The following is an 8,497-nucleotide window of genomic DNA, read 5'->3' on the forward strand; positions in this document are numbered from 1 at the left end:
CGTTCTCCCACAACTATCTACTCACAAAACCAAGACCCGCCCCCTACATCCCTTTAGCAATTCCTCCATCCTCCAAGAGAAACACCTCAGAACGCCGAATGGGTCGCTCGCAGCAGCAGCAGCAACGGCAATCATCTTTTCCCCTCCCCTCATCTCTTCTCCTCTCCTCTCTCCGTTTCAGTGCATGCTCTCTCATCCCTTTTTGTCTACACTTCTTCTGTCTTCCCATGCTGCTGCCACTGCCGCGGCTTCGTTTCACGCATCGGGTGAGAACATACAAGAGGCAAAGAATGACACGGAAAAAAAGAAAAGAGAGGAAGAATGAACAGACAAACCGATGTTAGGGGAGGCTGGAGAAGCCAAATTAGCATGAGAATACTCACAGTGTTGTTGTTGAAGGAGCGCAGGGATGGGAGCGTGGTACCGGTTCCTCCGTCAGACACAACCTGCACAAGATTGAAGAGGGGAGAAAAAAAGAAAACTAGGCTGTGAGAGCGGCAAAGCGAGAGCGGAGAGGAGGAGGAGAGAAGAGCAGGACAAGGAGGAGGAGGAGGGAGCTCAGCATCTAATGCACGCACCAACAGGAGTACAAATAAAGAAATAAAGGATTCCTCGAGCAATGTGTTTGGTCAGTGGCGGTGTGTGTGTGTGTGTGTGTGTGTGTGTGTGTGTGTGTGTGTGTGTGTGTGTGTGTGTGTGTGTGTGTGTGTGTGTGTGTGTGTGTGCTGTGGTGGAAAGGGGGCGGGGAGGTGGGATGTTCCTGGGAATTTATAAAAAGGAAAAACACTCACATGTGGGTCTGTACTTGGACACAGAGTCACATGTGACATCTGTGGTCCACCTTCCTCCTCACTGCTACTTCACACACACACACACACACACACACACACACACACACACACACACACACACACACACACACACACACACACACACACACAGTTGTTTCTCACTTTATGTTGCTCACACTGATTTCAGAGGGGAGCTATCGCCCTCATAGCTGTACGAAAGAGGGAGGGCACCACTGGATCTCCCGCACGCCCACGCCACCTGACCCGGCCCCCCAGTCCATCTCCACCTCCCATGTACACTGTAAGGGAATGCTACAATTGAATGAAAGCAATCCCACTGGCATTGAGGCAATTATAGTGGCTGCTGGCACTGTTTTCTACCCCCCCCCCCCCACCCCCCTATAACCCTCACCCCCTCGCCCACCCTCCCCACCTCTCCCCCATCTCACCATTCCCTCTGGTGCTGTTTTCTCTCTCTCACTTTCAGTGTCTCCAGTCTCCGGACATATGTCCTGTCTCATCAGCTGTTTTTGGTCAGATCACCTTTTCGTCTCAAACAGAGTTTGCCTGCCTGCTCATCTCGGCCCTTTAAAGGACTTCCTAAAACCCGACGCTCAGCCCCACCAGCTGACAGCGCCGCTGAGAGCTGCCGAGAGGTAAAATGTATCAATCTGCCTGAACTTATTGGGCCTTGCGAGGAGGAAAGCACAGGTCTGAGCACAAACATCCCAAAGGAAACTTTCACAACCATCTTTTATATCCGTTTTCATTCACAATCCTAAGTACGTTTCATCATATGGCTTCAGAATCTGCCCGTGTGTGTATCGTCATCAAACGGGAGAGCTGCAAGTCAAACACCTAAGCCTCTAATCAGGCAACCCTCCCTCCAGTTCCCCTCCACCCCCGTGCGCTGCATCCCTGCAGCCACTACTGCACTTTATCTCCCCTCAATTAACATCTTCTGAGCGAGCCTCTATTATCTTAACCACACAGAGCAGAGAGGCTCTCCGAGGAGACGGCATGGAGGACGACTGAGCCGTGGACATAGGGCTCCCAGCCCTGCTGCTGCTGCTTCAATTCGCAGGCCTAATTAAAGCCCCAGTCAGACATGACAAACTGCAAGCAGAGGTGCTACAGAAACAAACAGAAGCGTTGCCTGCGCGGGTGCATGTAGCCTGGAGGATTCTCTGTGTAAGGATTATCTGCCAGAAACCAGCCACGTTCATGTCAGCGTCATGACAACATCATCTAAATCTCTTTTGACAGTTTGCTCGGTTTGATTGTGTTTATTTTCTTTTCTGTAAAGGCATCCCAGTGTCACAGCATCCAAGATAACTTATTCTCTATATGAAGAAGAGACACAGTGAGACAAAGCCCGCCCCGAGCAGCTCAAGGATTCCTATGAAACATAAAAGCGCTGGAGCTGGTCATGCTCAGAGCTACTTCCTCTTTGTGTGTAATGCCCCTTCTATTCTGTTTGCTCGCCCTCGACAACTTCAATTTCACCTCATGAAGCCATCAAACTACCCATTAAGCCATCAAGTTGCCCTCTTTGTCCTTGCTCCCGCCTGACAGTGGCGAGAGCTGGTGCCACCCCCTGTCCTGCACCCCCTCCGAACACGCTCACCGTCGTGGAATTCAGGCTATTTGGGCCGACTGCACGCCATGGACTTTGGCTCTGGCCAGACTATTAAGAGTATTCTATTACTGTTAGGTTAACCTGTCACGCCTGGATGTGGCTCTGTTTATTGTCTGGCTGCTGTGAAAGGGCAGGGGATAAAACTCAATCAGCGGGACAAACGACCGCACATGCCCCCAGTCGACAGGACACGGGATCTCCACCCACATGGCACCGGCCCCTGCAACTCCTCAGAGGCTGTTCCTCCGTTAAATGTGAGCTCCCAGCAGTGGATGGAGCCCAAAGGTTGATACATGAGGGGAAAGTAGCTCTATAAGGGAGGACGGAGCTAATACATTGATGAAAAATCAGGTAGAGTGACTAAAGACTAGTGATGATTGGACCTTCGGGGTCAATTTGACAAAGCTCTCGACTGAGAGCAACACAACAGCTACGGGGCAGGTGAGGGCATGAAATGTCAAATCCAACTTCACCCTGAGCCAGAGTTCAAAGCACAACGATGACAGAGAGAAGCAGCTATGTTCCATCTTCACGCGTCCCCCACCCCCCTTCCAGCAAACACGCCGCTTCTTTTTTCATGGGATCCATCAAGGGAAGGCCACAATTAAGTGACTAATTTGATTAGGAGATAATGTGAGTCCCACTTAATGGAAAGGACAGACTTCACAACACAGGCAGATTAGTTTGGTGGATGCCTGCTTATTAAGTAAGACAGCCCTCTGTGCCCATATTAAGTCAAAATGCACAATAAAGAAAATAAAACACTTTAGAAAAAGTCCTCAACGATTTCTATCATAAACCCACTCATGTTTTAGCCCCTGAAAGTAGCCCTCTAAGGTTTTGTTTTGTGTTGTTTTGTGTTTCCATAACACAGCAAGAACAGGTAAATCTAGTTAAATGACTTCTCTTAATGTTGTTCAGTTTTACTCTGATTCAGATAAGCACCTGTTTATGTGTTGTGATCTGGAAGATGAAGAAAATGTTTATCATGAAATTATTCCCTAATTCCCCTTCTTAAAATTCTGCTAATACCTGACTTGTGGGTTCGTATCAGTGGCTTTAAAAACGACCCAACACAGACCCGTGTCCCCGAGTGACCAACGTTTTCCTTCTGCCATCTCTAGTGACATTTCCTTTTCCTAAAGTCCAACAGATTTGTTTCCAACTTGAGTCCCGCATGGCCCAAGGGCCGCCCATTGCACTGCAACAATAAGGCAGATAGATTTGCGCAGCGACAATTTCTGAGTCCCTGTAGAAAACGGCAAAACCCACAAAAGAAAGCATGAGAGATTATTGTATTTGCAGCAGTCCTTGAGTTTGTTCTCTGCGTCTGGCTGCCGTGTTCAGCCGCTGCAGTGCTCTGTCATTCAGGGCACACGGCACACTCCCAAGCGCTCTATTTACGGTGGCCGAATCCCCGCTGCGTGGAGCAAGAAGAGTATAATCTCCCAGTGGTATTCCGGGTGGTGAATCTGCCAGTGTTGTCTGTGCATACCAATGGCAACCTCACCTCTGCCTAAGGAGTCATAATGTATAAAGGACAAAAACGAGGAGAAAAGCCTGCAGGTCACTGAACAAATGTTGGAAGGAAAATGGCGGTGTTTGGTAGCCCGCACTGAAAAACACATTCCTCTCTATCTCCTCTGTTCCTGCTACAGTTACCACTTTGGTGACTGCTACTTGCACCACCTGCCTCTGCAGTCACACTGTGCTGAATTCAATCAAGCCACCATGTAAAGCATCCACATTTATGCTGAGTTTATGCACGGCACCACCTGCAGACACACATCTCCTTCTGAGGGTTATGATCATCTAAGCAAACAGCCATGCCATGGAATTTTATTTGTAAGGAGAAAAAAAAAGAGCATTCCCGCAAACACAAAGTTTTGGGAAGATGTCCGTTAAACTGCGGAGATACTTAAGCCCCCTTCAGACAGGCCATGAAAAACGGAAATGTTCCAGACTCTGTCCGTAAGACCTTTGTGTCTGAATACAAACATCCGGATAACGTGTTCCGGAATTTAACCGGACGAAGCCCCTAGTAACAGGTCCGGACTTGTTACAGACAGGGTGGCTGCTTCAGACTGGTGAGGTAGAGTTCCGGACAAGGGGGAGGGGGAGGATGAGGGGACCAGGGGACGCTGTGCGCTCCTAGATAGCTCGCTTCTGTAGCATGTGGCGAACCACGGCAGCTTGCCTCCTACGGTACCGTCTAGACGCGCGACGGAGCGCTTCACACCGCTTCAGTGATTCCTTTAACCATTGAGCTTCATCATCCAGGTCTCTTATGCGTCTTCGTGTGCGCAGAATTATGCTTATGCGCCTCGTGATTTTTATCTTGAGAGACGCTATAGAAATGATATTTTCTTCTTCTTCTTCTACTTAACATAGGTCCGATTCCCCCCCCCACCCAGACATCCACCCACCTACCACCCCCAAACCACCACCAATCCCCCCCACCCCCACCCCCGCCGCCGCCGTCAGACATCTGGAACTTTTCCCTGCTGTGTGAACGCAGCCGAAAGGACAAGTTCCGGTACAAAAGTGGTGTGTCTGAAAACACAGTTCCGGTTAAAACCGGATTGAATTGTCCACAGATGTTCCAGAATGTCTGTCTGAGAAGGGCTTTAATGTTTGGGTTTCATAAAGAGTAACACCTCCCCAATAGAATATCCATCCATTCATCCATCCATTTTCATCTGCTTATCTGGAGTTGGGTCGCGGGGGCAGCAGCCTAAGGCAAGAGGCCCAGACTTCCCTTTCCTCAGCCACTTGGGCCAGCTCCTCCGGGGGAATCCCAAGGGTTTCCCTGGCCAGGTGAGAGACATAGTCCCTCCACCGTGTCCTGGGTCTACCTTTAGGTCTCCTCTCGGTTGGACGTGCCCGGAAAACCTCACCAGGGAGGCGTCCAGGAGGCATCCTGACCAGATGCCCAAGCCACCTCAACTGGCTCCTCTCGATGTGGAGGAGCAGCGGGTCTACTCCGAGCCCCTCCCGAATGACCGAGCTTCTCACCCTATCTCTAAGGGAGAGCCCAGCCACTCTTCGGAGAAAACTCTTTTCGGCCGCTTGTATCTGCGATCTCGTTCTTTCGTTCACTACCCAAAGCTCGTGACCATATGTGAGGGTAGGAACGTAGATCGACCGGTAAATCGAGAGCTTCGCCTTCTGACTCAGCTCTCTCTTCACCACGACAGACCGGTACAATGCCCGCATCACTGCAGATGCAGCACCAATCCGCCTGTCGATCTCACGCTCCAGTTTTCCCTCACTCGTGAACAAGACCCCGAGATACTTAAACTCCTCCACTTGGGGCAGGACCTCATCCCTGACCCGGAGAAGGCATTCTACCCTTTTCCGAATCAAGACCATGGTCTCAGATTTAGAGGAGCTGATTCTCATCCCAGCTGCTTCACACTGGCTGTGAACCGCTCCAGCGAAAGGTGAAGATCACGTTCTGATGAAGCCAACAGGACCACATCGTCTGCAAAAAGCAGAGACCTGATCCTCAGGCCACCAAAACAGATGCCCTCCACACCTTGGCTGCGCCTAGAAATCCTGTCCATAAAGGTTATGAACAGAATCTGTGACAAAGGGCAGCCTTGGCGGAGTCTAACTCTCACTGGGAACGAGCCCGACTTACTGCCGGCAATGTGGTCCAAGCTCTGACACCGGTCATACAGGGACCTAACAGCCCGTATCAGAGGGCCTGGTACCCCATACTCCCGGAGTACCCCCCACAGGGCCCACCGAGGGGTGCGGTCAAACGCCTTCTCCAAATCCACAGAACACATGTAGACTGGTTGGGCAAATTCCCACGCACCCTCCAGGAGCCCCCTAAGGGTATAGAGCTGGTCTAGTGTTCCACGGCCAGGATGAAAACCACATTGCTCCTCCTGAGTCTGAGGTTCAACAATCCGACGGACCCTCCTCTCCAGAGCCCCCGAATAGACCTTACCAGGAAGGCTCAGGAGTGTGACCCCCCTGTAGTTGGAACACACCCTGCGGTCCCCCTTTTTAAATAAGGGGGCCACCACCCCAGTCTGCCAGTCCAGTGGGACTGCCCCTGATGTCCACGCGATATTGCAGAGCCGTGTCAGCCAACACAGCCCCACAACATCCAGAGCCTTAAGGAACTCCGGGCAGATCTCGTCCACCCCTGGAGCCTTGCCACAGAGGAGCTTTTTAACTACCTCAGTGACCTCAGCACCAGAGATTTGAGAGGCCAACCCAAAGTCCCCAGACTCTGCTTCCTCACTGGAAGATGTGTCGGTGGGATTGAGGAGGTCTTCGATCTATTGGAACAACTCCTCAAGAGAATATAAACAATTTTCAGAATCTGTTTGGGGAAAAAAACAAAAAACAGATGAAACAACGGTTTATAGCACCATGAAAAGGATTGCATCTGTAAGCTTCGGTGTCAGGTAACTTCCCTCCTGGGTAAACGGGGTCTCATTGGTATGTGCTGTATGACAAGACCGTTGCTCCTTTCTGATTATGATGTCTGCTGTGAGCGGGGCTAGCCCAGGGTGAGAGCCAAACCGACAAGGCTGCAATGGAGGAAAGATTCACACAGCCTCAGTTCTCTCACCAGGGGATCCCCACATCATTTAGCACCTCATGCAGATCGCTGCTAGTGGCAACACAGCCCTCTGGGCCCGAGGAATTAATGTAGCAAGCAATGGCAGAAGTGATTTATTAAAATAACACAGCCTGATGAGAGAGGTGCCAGGGTTGCTCCTCCTCAGCTCATCCCCATCTGCCGCGGAGGGAGGAAATGGAAGCATAGATGCTGCTCTGAAGAGCAGGAGAAGGCAGAGTGAGAGAAAGTGGACAGCCATTACCCAAATTGTGCAACAGTCCTCGCTGTCATTGCTTATTTATTTACCCTCTTTCCATTTGAGTCGGGCCTTGTATTAAATTGATCCCTCCTGCCGCGTTTTGCCTTGTTGAACAAGCGCAAAGCCCCGTTAAGTGTCTGTGAAAGGCTGGTGATTGTGTTTGCGGCGCCCCGGGTGTGCTGCGGCCGTCCGCTTCCCTCTATCTCCTCCGGACAGACGGGATTAGAGGCTGGAAGAGGGGCTGAATGACCCTCTTGGGTTTGGGGGGAGGGAGTAGAGGTAGAAGACAGGCAGGCAGTGTGGAGCTTGGTTTATAGCTAACACACAGTGACAAACACAAGCCTGTGCCTGCTTGTGCACACATTCCCACAGTCACAAATGCACAAAGAATTTCAACGTAGCTTGCCCCCCACCCCCGACAGATGCACGGCCATCTACAGGCTTAGCCACAGGCAGAGGAGGCACCGGACCATGAGCTAACACAATATGTACTGTATGAGGAGACAGCTACTGGGCCACTCACACTGTTCATGATACAAACATCTGTTATGCTGTTGAACATCTGCTGTTTTTAATTTTACGTTTAAGCTCCAATATTGCTCTTTCATTTGGCTAAATTATATTTCCCGCTGATTTCCGTCCCAACATTTCCCAGAATGGCTGCAGAGATATTCCGAGCAGCAAAGCTCCACGTAGACCGAGTGCGAGTTATTTTGGCTCCCTAACAAAATTGCTGACAGTAAAGCACACAGCATAGCAGATATAAAGTCTGATGTCGCTCCCATGGAGGCTCACGCAGGCCAATCTGGACCTTAGAAGATGAGATACAACTGTAGCTGAGTCTGTAGCACTAATTTTGATAGTTTATGGAGCATCTTTAAACCAACCGGATGAAAACAGCACCGTCAGTGAAATGAACCTTTGTTTAGGTGCATGCAAATATTGTAATTAAAGCAGATCTAATCCAGAGCTCTAATGTGGGTCAAAAAGACAAAGGATGGTTAGGCTGCAACTGCTGTTACAGTCTTGTGTTTGTTTGTAAATCATCTGTTGTCGAATCAGGTTAGTCGTTTCAATACCCAGGACCGCATCAAGAAACATAAAACATGTTATAGTTTAATAAAAACACTGTTGTCAGATAAAACTCAGACAACAGTAATACGGCTATTTCATGTGTAGAGGTGTCTGTTTTCATTGTCTGGACACTTAAACCTTTAATTTAAAGC

The 8,497-nt window shown here is 50.0% G+C and overlaps 1 protein-coding gene across 2 annotated transcripts in view; it reads right to left on the reverse strand.

Annotated features, from left to right (window-relative positions):
- rbfox3a (RNA binding fox-1 homolog 3a) overlaps nucleotides 1–446 on the reverse strand; it is a 400,829-nt gene extending 400,383 nt beyond the window's left edge. For both annotated transcript variants that reach the window (XM_054741306.2, XM_054741305.2), the window contains exon 1: nucleotides 384–446. The gene's annotated coding sequence lies outside the window, so the exon portion shown is untranslated. The remainder of the gene's footprint in view (nucleotides 1–383) is intronic.
- Between the last annotated feature and the right edge of the window lie 8,051 nt (nucleotides 447–8,497).

The sequence above is a fragment of the Nothobranchius furzeri genome, chromosome 5 (genome assembly GCF_043380555.1).
Source record: "Nothobranchius furzeri strain GRZ-AD chromosome 5, NfurGRZ-RIMD1, whole genome shotgun sequence".
Taxonomy (NCBI): Eukaryota; Metazoa; Chordata; class Actinopteri; order Cyprinodontiformes; family Nothobranchiidae; genus Nothobranchius; species Nothobranchius furzeri.